Source organism: Chiloscyllium punctatum, chromosome 50 (assembly GCF_047496795.1).
Source record: "Chiloscyllium punctatum isolate Juve2018m chromosome 50, sChiPun1.3, whole genome shotgun sequence".
Taxonomy (NCBI): Eukaryota; Metazoa; Chordata; class Chondrichthyes; order Orectolobiformes; family Hemiscylliidae; genus Chiloscyllium; species Chiloscyllium punctatum.
This window is the reverse complement of record NC_092788.1, coordinates 5387015-5403874: the sequence shown is the minus strand read 5'-3', so window position 1 is coordinate 5403874 and position 16860 is coordinate 5387015.

Sequence of the window (16860 nt, the reverse complement as noted above, 5' to 3'; positions counted from 1 at the left end):
TGGGTGAGCGGAGAGTCTCAACTGGTTCCAGCATTTACAATCTTGGTCCGTGTGACAACAAAAGCAGAAACCTGAAATTGTTTATCTTGCTTCTGAAAAACAGGTTAGTAAATATTTAAGAGCTTAGATATTTCTTCCTGGTGTTCATGAAATGAGCAAGAGCAGAGTACGGTTCCCTGAGTATGGTCTGGTTTCTGGGTTATGGGCCCAGGGCCCTCCACTGTGATATTCTGATCACATGATCTGAAAACACACAAATAAATGACTCAGTGAAAAGATCTGCTGAATCGGATTCGGTGAAGAACAGAAGTCGATTGAATGAAAAGAGCCATAAGAGTGGGAATGGAGCAAATTATTTTCCAGACTCGAGGAGAGTGCATCGTGCTGTTTCCAGGTGTCAATATCTGTACAAGTACACTGAATCAGCCTTGGGTGTTATTGTACTGCATCTTTTGTATAATTTTGCAAAAGCACGAAACTTTTATATAGGGGGACAACTTCAAAATGCTCAATGAGGCAAAACACACAAATGAGGTAAACAACAGAGTAACCACACAAACTGGTTTACATCACGTGGTAAGCTTTCCTGCTCAAATTTCGCTCAAAATCGAATTCCTGAGTATCAGATTCGAACATTGAATGGTGTATGTCAATACAAACTGCTCTGATCTCACAACTTCAGCATTTCACACGCCCCCTTATGTACGTCTGCCAATTGTAATTGATCACTCACTGTGTTACTTCTACACATGTAGAGAAGAAATAATTATAAGAACAACAGCCATGTAAGTGACTGGGATTTGACACCTGCGACTCCACTTTCAAGGAGCTAAGTACCTGGACCTTACCATTAAGTGTATAAGTCCTGCTAAGGTTTGCTTTCTCAAAATGCAGCACCTCGCATTAATCTGAATTTAACTCCATCACTTTTCTTTAATCATGTTTAGTTAGCTTATCAGAATGCCCAACTGTGTTGGTCAGAATTACCTCACTCCAACTATACAATAAACCAATGGTGTTCGTTCCCGTTGTTGTTCTACTTCTGTCACAATGTATTTTATCTAATTCTACTTAATATTATTCTACTGTCACTATTAGGAATTCTACTGCCATCTGTGCTACAATGATCTTCCATCCCAGACTAACCTGTCATGATTAGTTATTCAGCTACCCTATCTGTCACAATGTTTTCCTGTCCAAAGCTGACTCAACTAACCGCTGATTATCTATATAATGTCATATCCTGCTACAAGCGTCTCAAGCAGGCTGACTCTACTATCAATTAATTATTTAAAGTCATACCCTTCCTATTTATTGTCACGACTTGTCCCAACCTACCATGAGGATATTTAGTAGGGAGTCTGACTTGACTAATTGTTATATCTCAGCCTGCCATTGTAACCTTTCAGCCTCAGTTTGACTCTGGGAATTGGTGTAGGAGCATTCCACTGTTCTTATCCCATCCTGCCACAGCGGCCCCATCCTGCCCAATGGCCTTTTGACGCGTGTAGCATTCCTCAGACCACTTGTAACAGATTGCACGTAGTTTCCATGCCTTTAAACTTCCCATGCTTTCATGCTCTGTATTTTCTGTGCGGTGTTCGGATCTTTTATCAGACATCTGTTTATCTTCACCCGATTTTCCAGTACTGGTCCTTATCCATATGTGCTCTAGTTTCTCAACTATTCGGCTAAATACTCCTGAAATATTTTGATGACTCATAGCTTTACCACACGTTCAAACAGTGAGTTCCAATTATACAATACTCTCAGAGTGAAAACGTTCTTCCTAAATCTCCTCTGAACATCCTGTCACTTGCGTTTAACGGAGATCCCTGGTTGTTAACTCTTCCCATAAGAAGTTCATTCCTATCACACATACCGATCCCCTTAATGTGCCCCTTAATCACTTCCTCACTCAGCCTTCTCCGCTCTCAGATACAGAGCCTGAGCTGAGCCCTCATGATGATAGTGTCGTGCTGGAAAAGTACCGCAGGTCAGGCAGCATCCGAGCAGCGGGAGAATCGACGGTTCTGGCATAAGTCTTTAATCAGGAATGAGTCTTGTGGGTGGGGACTGAGAGATAAATGGGAGGGGGTTGGGGTTGGGTGCAAGGTAGCTGGGAAAGCGAATGGTGGATGGAGACGGGGAGAAGGTGATAAGTCAGAGGGGTAGAGATGAAGTTGGCAAAGTAGTGAACAAAGAAGAACAAAGAACACAGAAAATCTACAGCGCAGGAACAGGCCCTTCGGACGTCGAAGCGTGAGCTGATCGAAATCCACTGTGTAAACCTATCACCCAATTGCTCAGCATCAGTATCCTTCTGCATCCCACTTACTCATGCATCTGTCCAGACGCATCTGAAATGAATCTACTGTGCTAGCCTCTACCACCTCTGCTGGCAACACGTTCCAGGCACCTACCACCCTCGGTGTAAAATACTTCCAACGTCTATCTCTCTAAAGCTTTTCACCTTTCACCTAGAACGCGTGACCTCTGAGCATTGAATCCCTCAACTTGGGAGAAAGCTTACCTCTATCCACCCTGGCTCTACCCTTCATGATTCTGTAGACGTTGATCAGGTCCCCCTCAATCTCTTTTTTTTTAATGAAAACAAACGTAACCAACTCAACCTCTCTTCAGAGTTAGCATCGTCCATACCAGGCAACATCCTCATAAACCTTTTCTGCACCCTCTCCTAAACGTTCATATCGTTTTGGTAATTTGGCGACAAGAACTGTACACAGCATTCTAAATGCGGTTGAACCAAAATCTTGTATTTTTTCACATGACCTGTCAGCTCTTACAATCAATGCCGCGTCCGGTGAAAGCAAGCAGGCCATATGCCTTCTTGTCCACTCGATCCAGCTGTGCAGCCACCTTCAGGGTACAAAGAACCTGAACTCCCAGATCTCTCTGCTCATCAACTTTACCCAAGGCTCTTCCGTTTACAGTATCCTTGTCTCTCAAATTAGACTTCCCAAAATGCATAACCTCACATTTGCCTGGAATCAACTCCATCTACCAATTCTCCGCTCAACTCTCTTGTCTATCTATATTCTTCTTCATTCTTTGACAGTCCCTACGCTTCCTGCTACTCCACCAAATCTTCGTGTCATCTGCAAATGTAATGACGATATTTGGGCCTGCAACCCTTGGAGACTGGAGCATTGCAGCTGGTAGTAATTAGATTTGATGAATGAAATCTGGAATATAAACCCGCTCAAAGGAAGAGTGACAAAAAGTTTTAATTTGCTGAAAACCCATTCATTCATGTCCCTTCAAATGGGAAATCTGCCTTCCTTAAAGAGACCTGCCAACATATAACTCCAGACCCACAATAGTACGGTTCACCCATACATTCCCTCTGACTCAGTTCAAGGAGAGTTAAGGATGAACAACAAATGCTGTTCAGACTATGATGGCCACAGTCCTGGGGAGTATAAGGAAGGATAAAAAAGATACATGGATGACGGGGAAAATTGGGAGTCGTCTCAGCGTGGTCTCAAATTCAGCTGATTATCCAAACTAAATAGTCACAAGGATACCCACGCCTCCATGAAGTCAGGTCCATGGGGGCGGGGTCTGTAGGAAGGGATTCAATTACCCGCTGAAATGTAAACTCACTTCTTCAGTCACAATGTGGGCAGTTCATTAACCACTCCCACATGTGAGAAGGAATCAGTCAGGAGTCCAACCTGCAGAGTCACCATCAGGTTTACAAATGGTAGCAAGGGTCTGATTCTGCTGTTATTGCAGGTGTTCATCCCATCCAGCAATGAACCATGCTTGGATGCCTGATTCCAGTGGAGTACCACTGTTTCCTGATGTAGATCAATAATTCAAACTTAGTTGTAGGAGTCATGTTTAGAAGTTTACACACGATGCAACAATTGGTCGTGTAGGTGACTGTGCTGAATAATACCAGGGACCGCAGGGATGTTTCAATCAGGTGGAAAGGAAAAAAGAAATTGAGAATGGAATTGAATCCAGACCAGTAAGTGCAATGAATTCGTGGAGTTGAAACAATAACAGTGAGGATTCTGAGTGGTGAACAGGAACAAAGAAATCTTGCAGTAGATATTCACTGATCTCTGACGATTGTTGGACAGGGAGATCAGTTGTTCGAGAGGCTTTTTGGATATTTTCTATTGTTGACCACAGTCTGAGAATGATATTCGATCTTTAGCAACCGCCAGTTTAGGAAACACCCAAAGGAATGAGCACAAATCTGGTCATTGCAATAATCAATATATTTTAAAATTGTAATATAAAAGGTGGAGGGCTCAAGTATAACTCTTTGGTCATCAAGACCGCTTCACCACTCAATTAATTTACCACTGCTTCCTCTCCAAGTCCTGCTGGTACGTGCCTTGGAGGGTAATTCATAAATGGTGACGTTTCAGTGCATCTTCAACCTTGTCCTTATGGTCGGTACAGTCTTTGAGCTTTGAAGGTTCTGTCAACAAAGCCTGGTTGACTTACTTCAGTGAATTTTCTAAATGGCGTACTCTGCTGCAATTGTGCCTCAGCAGTTAACGGAATAAATATTCAGGCGTTTTACAATGTACAGTTAAGTGACTATTGTCGTGGAGGGTGTCCTGGTCCTTCAGTGATATTGCAGCGGCACGCACCGAGGCAAATGGAGAGAGTCCTGTTAAACATCTAACGTGTGCGTTGCGGACGATGTAGGCTTCACGGAGACATGAGTTGAGTTAATAATCAAACAAAAACGACTGACAGACATATTTTTGTCATCAATTTCTTTATATGGGTGGTCAGGTTCCAATTCTCCTCAATACTGGCTCTCAGGACGATTACACGTAGGAATTCAGTTACAATGAAGCCATTGAATGTCAATCGAATATGATTAGATTATCATTTGTCAGAGTTATCATTGCTGCATTTGGTCCTTCTGTGGATCAATCCGATTCCAATCACTTTCTGATTTCAAGTTCCAATTCCCGTCTGCACCTGATATTTCAACCCGTTTCCTCACATAAATTTCTCCACCTGCCTTCATTATATGTAAGGACGCTGCAGAGGACAGCAGAGGTTTACGAGGATGTTGCCAACTCTGTATAAAATGGAGCTTTGTGAAATGGTTGGTTAGGCGGGGATTATTCTCCTCGAAACAGGAGGTGAAGAGGAGCTCTATAATCGTATAACACCAATCATAAACGTTCAATATTCATGGAATCTTGACAGGGTAGATACGGGCAGGTGGTTTGCCCTAGGCTGTGAGGAGAGCACCAGAGGACATAATTTCAGAATTACATAATGCCCATTTAATTCAGAATTGAGGAGTAATTTCTTTGCTCAGGGGCCAAACAATATGTGCCACCTGTGCTGTTGGGTATTTCCAAACTGTGCTAGATAGTTAATCAGAAAGATGATGAAAATTTGTCGAGTTAAGTGAGCAGAAAGGAGTTACAGATTATTGGGGCAGCACGGTGGTTCAATGGTTAGCACTGCTGCCTCACAGCACCAGGGTCCCAGGTTTAACTCTCGCCTCGGGCAGCTGTCACTGTGGAGTTTGCACATCATTCCCGCGTTTCCGTGGGTTTCCTCCTACAGTCCAAAGATGCGCGTTCATGTGAATTGGCCGTGTTAAATTGCCCGTAGTCAGAGGGGAATGGGTCTGGGTGGGTTTCTCTTCTGAGGGTTGGTGTGGACTTGTTGGGCCGAAGGGCCTGTTTCCATGCTGTAGCGAATCTAATCTAGATCAATCATGAGTTCGTTGAATGGTGGGGCAGACTCCATGGGCTGAATGGCAAACTTCCACTTGTTTAACATTTGGTCGAACGCCTTATTTTATTCATAAGTTCAGAATTGTGGGGGGATGGGATGAAGTGATAGAAAAGGTTTATTAAACAGATGAGACAGATCAGGAACAAGATTCATAAACTCAGGAAGACGAAATGTGCTGTGACGTGGGGATAACAAATGACACTGGGCACAGCACAGGTGGCTGTTTACAGAAGCTGTGAATACTAAAGAAAGTTGGTAGAGCTTAGACAGTTGGCAAGTCAGTGATCACGCTGGATGATGGATCGTTGTATGATTCACACACAGCAGAAATTTGTGAAAGAATGAAAGGTTCATTTTAGTGGAGAAGTTTTCTGCGGTTCCAATTCCGAGTGACTGTTTTAAATACTGATCAGATCTTTGTGTGAAGTGTCAGGTTAAAATACTCATGAACAACCCCACTGGATAAACTTGTGCTCCCGATCTCTTGTTATTTGTTTCTCTTTCTTTCGATGCAAATTCATAGAAAGACAAGATGGAATGTGGGGCAGAAAGAAAAATGCGTTCCTTCTCATTACACGAATTTAATGTACAATTGAATAGAATGACTGCTCTAACTCTTCATTTTGACTTTAATGTGGTGTCGATTATTCCTGAATCTCCCGTGCAGTCAAGGGCAAAAACAAGATTCTCAATCCAGTGTATACCAGAGGTGTGAGGTGCAAAGAAAATCTGCTGGAGCGGTTTGTGAAGTTAGCAACCAGAGTATGACTCGAACTCGTGAATGTGGAGCACAGCGGAATAATAACACAACACCATAATCGTTCAGTCTCCTCTGCACATTTTGTAGAGGGGTGACATGTGACCTCATCAGGGTACATGTGGTGAAAGTAAAGGATGAGAAATTTGCAGAGCGGAATCAAATCCACACCATTGTGTTTCTGCTTTCATCAGAATTATAAAAACAGCAAATTCCAATAAATAGCCATGTTCGTCACAATGAATACCTGTCATTGATACATTCTGATCAGAACTGTGTCAGGATGAATCAGAGAACAAAAATTTTCCGTCATATTCACACCTACATTTGACGCATAATTTCTTCAGTCACTTTCTCTCTCACGTGAAGAAGGAGCCATGGAGAGGGAAATAAAGGCGATGTTGTTGCTCAATGGCCTTTCTGATATGGCTGAACCTGAAATTGGATTAAACTGCAAGAAACGCTGTTTTGTTCGTTTCATTTTAACTTTGCTGCAACCTCACAATGTTCATTGTAATAATCGGAAGGGAATTAGATTTATCTCATTGGAACGATTGATGTTGTATTCAAACTTGCTCCGACTTTATTTCAGCTTAAGGAAAATACTGCTTAGAAAATCAGAGTGTTAAAATGCAAACTAAAACCCACCAGTTTTGTTGCTCGTTGCTTTGGCAGTATTCACCGAGTATAAAATGGACCAAACATCACGGTGTTTGTCCTCACAGCTTTAACGCAAGTGATTAAAGCAGGACGTCGATCTCAACTTGTCACTTCTTATTCATTATGTAATATCATTCCTTCACAATAAGAAAAATCCACTCAGTTCCATTTACAATGCTTCAGGCAGAATATTATGCCAAATCTTTGAAAATCCAGAGTTTTTGGAACCGAATCTTATTCAGCTGCACACGTTCACAAAATTTCTTTACATTTAAAGTCAACCCACTTAGACATTGTTTCCCCGAAACTTCTGACCGACTACGCCCCACCCCTACACCTTTACCGAGACACACGCTGTCGCCCTCTTGTGAAATGTATTCCTTGTATGTCAACAAATGTGCCTTTCCAAATATTTTGGAAAACAGATTCTCGGAGTGACAGCGATTCTGCTCTCATCTTTTCTTTGTCCTTCAAAGGTTTTATCAAAGGGTTTGAATGTCTGACGTCTAGATGTTTACTCACTTGAAATAGGGAATTTTCCACCTATTTACTCTGTCCAAACTTTTCATAACATGAAAACCCCCAATTAGGTCTTTCTTGGTTCAGGGATAACTGTTCTAAATTTTCGAAGACAACAAGTGAATAAAATCTCATCCTCAGTAAACCCCGTCAGCATCGACTCTAGTGGCTTTACCCCCAGTAAACACCGTCATTACCCTGTCCGATAGAATCACAGAATCCTACAGTGCAGAAAGGCATTTCAGTCAATCGAGCCGGTGTCGACTCTCTGAAAAGCATCTCACCAAGACCTAGTTCTCCTCCCTATTCCCGTATATTTCACCAGAAGAAGGGGCAACCCTCCCCATTATGATGTCAAATAAACCTGTGGGACTATAACCTGGTGTCCTGCGACTTCCGACCGTGTTCCCGCTTTACTCAATTCACTTAATTTACTGAAATCATTTCCTGGATACGACAGGGCAATTTAACTTGATCAATCAACATAGCCCTCAGACCGAACAGCAGTGCGAATTACTGAGCCAATGTTCCATTATAGTGAGCAAAACCTGAATCATTTTTAATGCTTTTATACACTGGTAACTCAGCCACATCAAAGCAAATCAACCCAATTTCAACACTTCAATCCGGAACAAGTCTGCCAAATGTTTTTTCCTTTCCAACACTGTAACAAGGTGCATTTTGCCGAAGTCACATGTTTGCATTTTCACTGACACTCTGCCTCCCTGAGAGCAGCAGCCCTTTCCCACACTGATTCATGCAGCACTGTCCGTCCTTTGACATGCCCCATCGAGAATGGAAAGACAGGTATCAATACCCGCACTTGGGAATGGAGCGGCAGTTTTAAAATATTTACACTGTCCCCAGTGGAGACTTGAGCCCTGTGACAGACGGGGACACGAACCACTATACTACCGAGACCAAGAGACTCAAAGGAGGCCCTTCAACCAATTGTGATGACAGTTGTCAAAAACAACTGCCTAATGAACTGAATCCCATTTCACAATATTTATCCCACAGCCTTATATGTCATGGCATCACAAGTTCACATCTGAATGTTTATTCAGGTTCTAAGGGTTTCTGCCATTCTGAACAATGCAGACAGTGTATTCCAAATTCCAACCACTCACTGGCTGATAAAGCACTTTTGCACATCTTCTCAAACCATTCTGACTTTCTTCTTAAATCTCTGACCCCTGCTAATCCTCCATTAATGGGAAACTCGTTCAGTCAACCCTGTCCATACCTAACCCAATCATGTCTCCTCTACATCTCCTTTACACTGCGACAAACACTCCACTCTGTCCTGTCTTTCTTCACAACTGAAACTCTTCATCCCAAACAATATCCCGGTAAATATCTCCTGCGATTTTCTCAGTGTGATCACATCCCTGTGACTTGCAAAACTGCAATCAACACTCTTGCTTGAGCCTAATGAGCATTTGCTTTAAAATTTCTGGATTAGTATGAGGGCGATTCTGGCGAAGCCGAATTTATTACCCATACTGAATAACTCAGAGGGAAATTGAGACTCAACCATATTGTTCTGAGTCTGAAGTCACATGCAGGCCAGACCAAGTAAGGACAGCAGATTCCTTCCTGAAATGACATCAGTGAACCAAATGGTTTTTTATTCAACAATTGTCAATGGATCTATAGTAACCAGTCGATTCTTCATTGCAGATATTTGCTGAATCCAAATTTTACAATCTGGCATGGTGGGATTCAAGCCCGAGTACCCAGACTATTACCTGGGTCTCTGGATTATTAGTCCTATGAAATTACCACAAGACCAACACAGAAAACCACAAAAGCTGATCTTTTCCAATAAAATGTCTTTTCACCAAAACTGCCCTGGGTATTTTCCATGAGCCTGACGCTCCAATTGTCTCTGGCCTATGTCAGTAAAAGCTGCTGCATGTGGATTGATTTCACAACCGCGGTATCCAAATGGATCGATTTGTTTGAAGGCCCCGTTGGTGGGATTGGGGCACGTTCACCCAACAACAGTAACCGCAGCAGCAGCACAGACAGAACAGTATGAATGTGAAAGAGATTGATAGATTGGGCATTGCCTCAGAGAAATGGGGGGAGGGACGGAAAGGAGGTTTAATGATCGTGGGAAGGAGAGAAACCTCCGACAACGGGTGTGTTTCAATCCTGATATATGACACGCAGAGATGTAAGAGAGCGGAATTTGAAGGTAAAATAATTAATTTCTTAGCTTGTGTCACAAAAAGGACAACGGAGAGAACTCTTAGTGCCGTGATTTGGTTTCAAATCGTGGTTGCTGTGGTCACAATGCAAAATACCGACAACCACGATCACAGTAACCACAGAACAGGATGCTTGCAAGCAGCAATAAGTATACTAGCAGAGGAAATGTTCGGAAGAACAGCAAATGTACAATATCCGTACTCAGCAAACAGTGACAGACATGTGGGACCTGAGAATGAGCTGAATCTTTCAGTTCGATGTCCTCAGAGGCTGTAGAGATCACTTGAATAAGTACGTTGAAAGATGGGATTGATCGATTTCGACAAAACATCAAAGACTCGGGGGACAGGACAGTATATTGTTGAAATGCATGCTTCAATAGCATTTTAGCTTAACATCGGCACAGCCGCCCAGATCCAACCGGAAATAGGGATGGGAATCAGTGCGCAGAGTTACCAGTGATGCAATAGGTGAGCGTGTGATGGTACAGAGGCTCAAGAAATTCCTCGGTTGAATGTGCTCCTGCTCAAAGGAATGGTTGTCCCCGTTTATACGATCATAGCGATTTCCGGTGCATCTTTCTAAGACAGCTGAGTGGCACAAGTGGTGCGTGTTGAGCCCTTAACTTTGCAATGGTGGGTTTAAAAGATGATTTTTCTGTTTGGATCTGTGTTTCCGACACTGGCGGTGGCAGCAACATTTGCTCGCATCAGCTCAGTATCAGTTTCTTCCACACAGTCAAGCCTTCAACCAGGAGAAGTTGGTGTTGGATGATATTTTAAACTAGTCATCCTTGGGGGTTGGGACACGGAAACGGTGATGTTTACGTTCGACTAATAAAACTTGAAATACAAGCCTGACCTCAGGAACAGAGATCATGACTTTAAGCCATACTCTTTATGTTGTACCAAAATGCAATACCTTCCATTTATCCAGATTGAACTCCATGTTACATTTTTCAGTACAACGACTCATTGGATTAAGATCCTTTTGAAACTTAGATAATCTTCATCACTGTCTACAATTCTGGTGTCGCCTGCAAACCTATGAAGCATGCCAGCTGTGAGTTCCAGTGTTTTCACATATAGATCAATGATTCCTATTTACTTGTAGTGGCCGTGATTTAGCAGTGTGCAGATCATACAACAGTTCGTCATGCAATTAACCATGAGGAAGAAAGCTGCAGACTACAGGGAGATACCAAACAATTGGAAATAAAAATGGTGAAAGCAATTCATTCCAGGGAAGTGGGTGATAGTAAAGCAAAATTCAACTTCAAACCAGCTGCCCCCGCTCCAGTTGCAGCACTCAGCTGTCTCAGCAAGATGCACTGTAGATTGCTGTTATTATAAACGGGAACAGATTTTTCCTTCTGCCCCGCCTTTGACCAGAAGCACTCCCAACCTCGGAATTGCTTGCGCCTATAAACCATCATAGAAACCGTGCATTCTCCGTTGATTCACTTGAACCATCGAGTATCTGTGCGACCTCATTCCCATCTCGATTTCAAGTTGCATCTTCGCGACTGCGCCACTCAGTTCCTCTGATTCTGGGGCTGGGATCTGGGACTATGTGGCAGCAGTGGTTACTGCCTTGTGTGGGGAAACTCGAGAAGTAACCGATGTTAAACTGCATTGCTATTGAAATATGCCTTTCATCAAAAGCTTGGTATAAACAATGACTGCAGATGCTGGAAACCAAATTCTGGATTAGTGGTGCTGGAAGAGCACAGCAGTTCAGGCAGCATCCGAGGAACAGTAAAATTGACGTTTCGGGCAAAAGCTCTTAATCACGAATACAGGCAGAGAGCCTGAAGGGTGGAGAGATAAGTGAGAGGAGGTTGGGGGTGGGGAGAAAGTAGCATAGAGTACAATCGGTAAATGTGGGAGGGGATGAAGGTGATAGGTCTGGTGGGAGGGTGGAATGGATTGGTGGAATAGATGATAGGCAGGTAGGACAACACAGGAGAAGTCATGGGGACAGTGCTGAGCTGGAAGTTTGGAACTATGGTGAGGTAGGGGAAGGGGAAATGAGGAAACTGTTGAAGTCCACATTGATAACCTGGGTTGAAGTGTTCCGAGGTGGAAGATGAGGCATTCTTCCTCTAGGTTTCTGTTGGTGAGGGAGCGGCGGTGAAGTAGGCCCAGGACCTCCATGTCTTCGGCAGAGTGGGAGGGAGATGTGAAATGTTGGGCCACAGGGCTGTGTGGTTCATTGGTGCGGGTGTCCCAGAGATGTTCCCTAAAGTGCTCTGCTAGGAGGCGCCCAGTCCCCAAATGTACAGGAGACTGCACCGGGAGCAACAGATACAATAAATGATATTGGTGGATGTGCAGGTAACAAAAGCTGCACTGTCCCCGGAGTGCTTGTTGTTTTGGAGAAATATATTTATCTCAGCCCTCAACACATTAATGATGGAATTAACACAGCCACTGGGGAACCGATGTTAAACAGTCAGACCATTCTGAGTTCCCACATATCTGCTACTGTTCGCGAAGCACTGATAGTATGCATTTGGTGCTCTGCCTAACATTCCTTATAATACTGTACTTAGAGCATGCACTCGTTGTGTTCGTCTGTGGTGTGCTGTGATCGTATAGTGGTTAGTACTCTGCGTTGTGGCCGCAGCAACCTCGGTTCGAATCAGAGTCACGGCACTAATAGCTCTGTGTGCCCCTGTCTTTTGTGAAATACAAAGGAATCAGTTGTTTCAAAGTTTTGATTTTCTCCAAGGTGATTTTTTCCTCCAAGTTCTGCTCGCTCACATCTCTGTGTTTCATATGTCAGAATTCAAATCCACACGTTCTCAGAGATTTCTTCCCTCCTACGATCACTAACCGAACTTTCCATCCCATACCGCCATTTCATTAATTTGGAGATGCCGGTGTTGGACTATGGAGTACAAAGTTAAAAATGACCCAACACCAGTTTATGGTCTTACAGGTTTAATTGAAGCACTAGCTTTCAGAGCGCTGCTCTTTCCTCATGTGTTTGTGGAGTCATTTCCTATTTCATTGAGGCATTGCAGAATCTAATACAGACTCTCCCATTGATACCGATCAGTCTGTGTGGCTGGGGTCACTGTTACTGGGTGAACATGCCCCAAAACCCACCATCGGGACCTGCAGACCATTTGATCCATTTAGTTACCACTGCTGTGAGATCAATACTCATGTAGCAGCTTTTACTGATACGGACCAGATATTATTGGGGTTGGAGGGAGGGGGAGGGAGGGAGGGAGGGAGGGGGGGGGGGGCAAGCTCAGGAAAATGGCCCAGAACAGTATCGGGGAAAAGCGACTTCATTGGATAAGATCAGTTTCACTGCTTTTCTGCAATGGCTGAGCGCTATTACCACTGAACACTGAACTGTTAATTCAGACACCAGGTACCTGGGTTTCACTCCGACCATGCTAGGTGATAGAATTGGGATTCAATAAATATCTGGAATTAAGAATCTAATAACTCCTATATATCCATGTTCAATTGATGAAAAAAAAACAAAACTATCTGACGTCATTTAAGGAATGAAACTGCCATTCTTACCTGCTGGGGCCTCCATGTGACTCCAGAATCACGACAATACGGTTGAGTCTCAACTACCCGCTGTGCAATTTGGTATAGCAATCAATACTGCCGAGCCAGCGACGCCCTCATACTGTAACAGAATAGAAAAAAAAGTTCATTAGGCCCCAGCTAGATTACTGTGTGCAGTTCTGCAATTCAGAGTACTGCATGGATGTGATCGCACTGGGAACGTTGCAGTAGAGATTCACTGGGATATTGTCTGGGCTGAAGAGTTTCAGTTGTAAGGAGAGATTGGACAGACTGGGGTTGTTTGTCTCCGAGCAGAGGAGATTGGAGAAGACATGACTGAGATGTACTAAATACTGAGGGATATGGATAGGATAGACTGAAAGAAGCGTTTCTTATTGATGGAGAGATCGAACACTGGGGCCAAGAGATTTCGGGAAAAGGCAGAAAGGTTTGAGTAGATTTGCGGAAAGGGTCAGAGAGGCGGAAATCATTCTAACCTTAATAAAAAAACTTGAGATGTTGATTTGCGATGCCAAAACATGTAAGATCATGGGCTAAACGATGGAAAACTTGATTCAGGTCGTTAAGCAGTTGTGTTTGACAAGTGCGGCCACAACAGGCTGAAGGGCCTCCTTCGACGTTGTTGTCCTCCACAGTATTGTGGTTCGTGTCCCCACCTGTCACAGGGCTCAATAATCCGCTGGGGGCATCGTAAAGGTTTTAAACCTGTCGCTCTGTTCCCCAGTGAAGGTTATTCATGGCTGGCCTTGCATTCTCGATGGGACATGTCTCAGGAAGGACAGTGCTGTCTGAATCATTTGGGGAAGTACTGCAGCTCCTGGGGAGACAGAGTGTCAGTGAAAGTGCAAACACGTAACTTCAGCAAACTGCACATTGTGTTTGTGTTGCAATCAAAATCATTATATAGAGTTGTTCCTGACTGATGTGTTTCATTTAAAGCAGGAATCTGAGGAAGAAAACAGAATGAACCCATTCAGATCTGAGTGCAGAAACATTTCCAGCAGAACTCCTGAGGTTGTACAGCGTAGAACCGCCTTTGGATGTATTGAATTCGGGTTGATGGGCGCAGCTTGCTTTCACTAGGCGGAGTTGCCAGTGTGTAAAGCCATTACACATGATCCAGATAGTGTTCAATGTGATGTTACATTTGATCAGTGGTTCGCACTGCTCTGAAGTCTGTAGGTTAGGTGGATTGGTCATGTAAATGGCGCTCATCTGTCCAGGGAGTGAACTCAGTAAGTTCAGTGAATTAGCCAGGGGTAACGCAGTGATAAGGTCAGCAGTCACAAGTTGCCAGGTTTTATTCCACCAGGTTTATTTGAAATCACAAGCCAGAGGTCTGCGGGGATAGAGACGGGAGCTAGGTCTGGTTGAGATGCTGTTCATAGTCTCCCGACAGACCCGATTGACTCAACTGTACTTTCTGCAATGTAGGGAATCGGTGATTCAATTAGAGAGGACACTTCCAGCGTTTACTGTGCTGCTAAGACATTGGAGACGATGCTGACAGCATTTAGTGGGGATAGAGTTTTATTTATTTGTGTTTTGGAAAATTTGAAACTAAACCAAGGAAAACCGAATGGAAGTTTTCCAGAGTATTTGAGGTTTGGAGAGAGTAAATATGTGGCAAATTCACTTTTTCAAGTTCATAAATTTCTGAAAGTCAAGATTTCAAAACCATCGATGTAGGACAAAGAAATAATGGGGGCAGAATTTCTCTCACTCAGACAATCTGTTTCCAAAATATTTGGAAAGGCACATTGAGAGACACACAAGCAGTGAGTTTCAACAGGAGAGAGACAGCCTGTGGCCAGGTAAAAGTGTAAAGGAGGATGGAGGGCGTAGAAGGTGCGAGGAAACAATATCTAATTTGGATGACTTCAGATGCAAAGAAATATCGGAAATGTCTGCAGCTGAGTAAGATTCAGCAAAAAAACTCAGTGTTTTTTAAAAGATTTCTATTAATATTCCACATGAAGCATAATAAATGGAACTGAGCAGATTTGGTATATTGTCAAGGAAAGCTATTCCATAATGAATAGGAAGTGACCCGTCTCTTGGAGATCGATTTCCTGCTTTAATCCCATGCCTTAAAGATGGGAGGAGGAACGCCATGATTTTGGGTTCATTTGATACTCATTGAAATCTGCCAATGTAACTGAGCATCAAAACTGCCATCTTGTTTTGTAGTTCAACCTTCTGTTTTTCTCATCAGTATTTTCGTTCAGCTGAAATAAATTCGGAGCAAAATTGAATTCAACATTGAACGTGGACGATCTTGCTCTTGCCCTTCATTGCACCGGAGATTTGTGAGAAATCGGTACCTCATCAAAGTCGAAGTAAAGCAATTTGATACTGTTGTAAGTTACATTGGGATAATGAAATGGAGTGCAAACGTTTCTTTTCTCCTTTCATTCCATCTTGACATTCTATGAATTTACGTCGAATGAAAGGGGAACAAATAAGGAAAGATCGAGTGCAATAGTTTATCCAGTGGGATTGTGAATTTTAATGTAATACTCCACACAAAGTTCTGATCAGTATTTTAAACAGTCAATTGAATTGGAACCGCAGAAAACTTTTCCAATGAAATGAATCTTTCAGTCTTTCACAACCTTTTGCTGTGTGAATCATACCGCGATCCATCATACAGCGTGATCACCAAGTTGGCAACAATATTAGATCCACCAATTTTCTTTAGCCATCACAACATCTGCACATACCCATCTGCGGTGTGCCCAGTGCCATTTGTTGTATCCAGGCCCCAACACATTTCCTGTTCATGAGCTTATGAGCATAGTTCCTGATCTGTCTGATCAGATTGAGAAACCTTTTCTATCATTTCATCCCCTCCCCTCAGAATTCTAAAGGTATCAATAAAATAAGGCGTTAGACCAAATGATGTAGGATTGGAAGTCGGCCATTCAGCACATCGAGTCTGCTCCACCATTCAACGAACTCATGGCTGATCTGATAATCCTCAACTCCATTCTCCAGCATTGCCTCGACAAAGCTTTATCATCTTTCTGGTTAAATATCTGTGTGGCACAGTTTGAAAATACACAACAATTCAGCTTCAACAACAATTTCGGCAAGGAGTTCCATCGATTTACTGGCCCCTGAGCAAAGAAAATGCCCCATAGTCGTGTGCGGCCCTGTGGCAAAGTGGTTAGCGCTGCTGCCTTACAGCGCCAGAGACCCGCGTTCTATTCCTGCCTCAGGCGACGAGCTGCGTGGGTTTGCTCCGATTTCCGCCCACAAATGTGCAGTTAAGATGAATTGGCCATACTAAATTGCCTGCCGTGCTAGGTGTAGGTGGGTCGGTGCAGACTTGTTGGGCTGAAGGGCCTGTTTCCACACTAATCTAATTTCTGAACTAAACACGCAATATCTCATTCT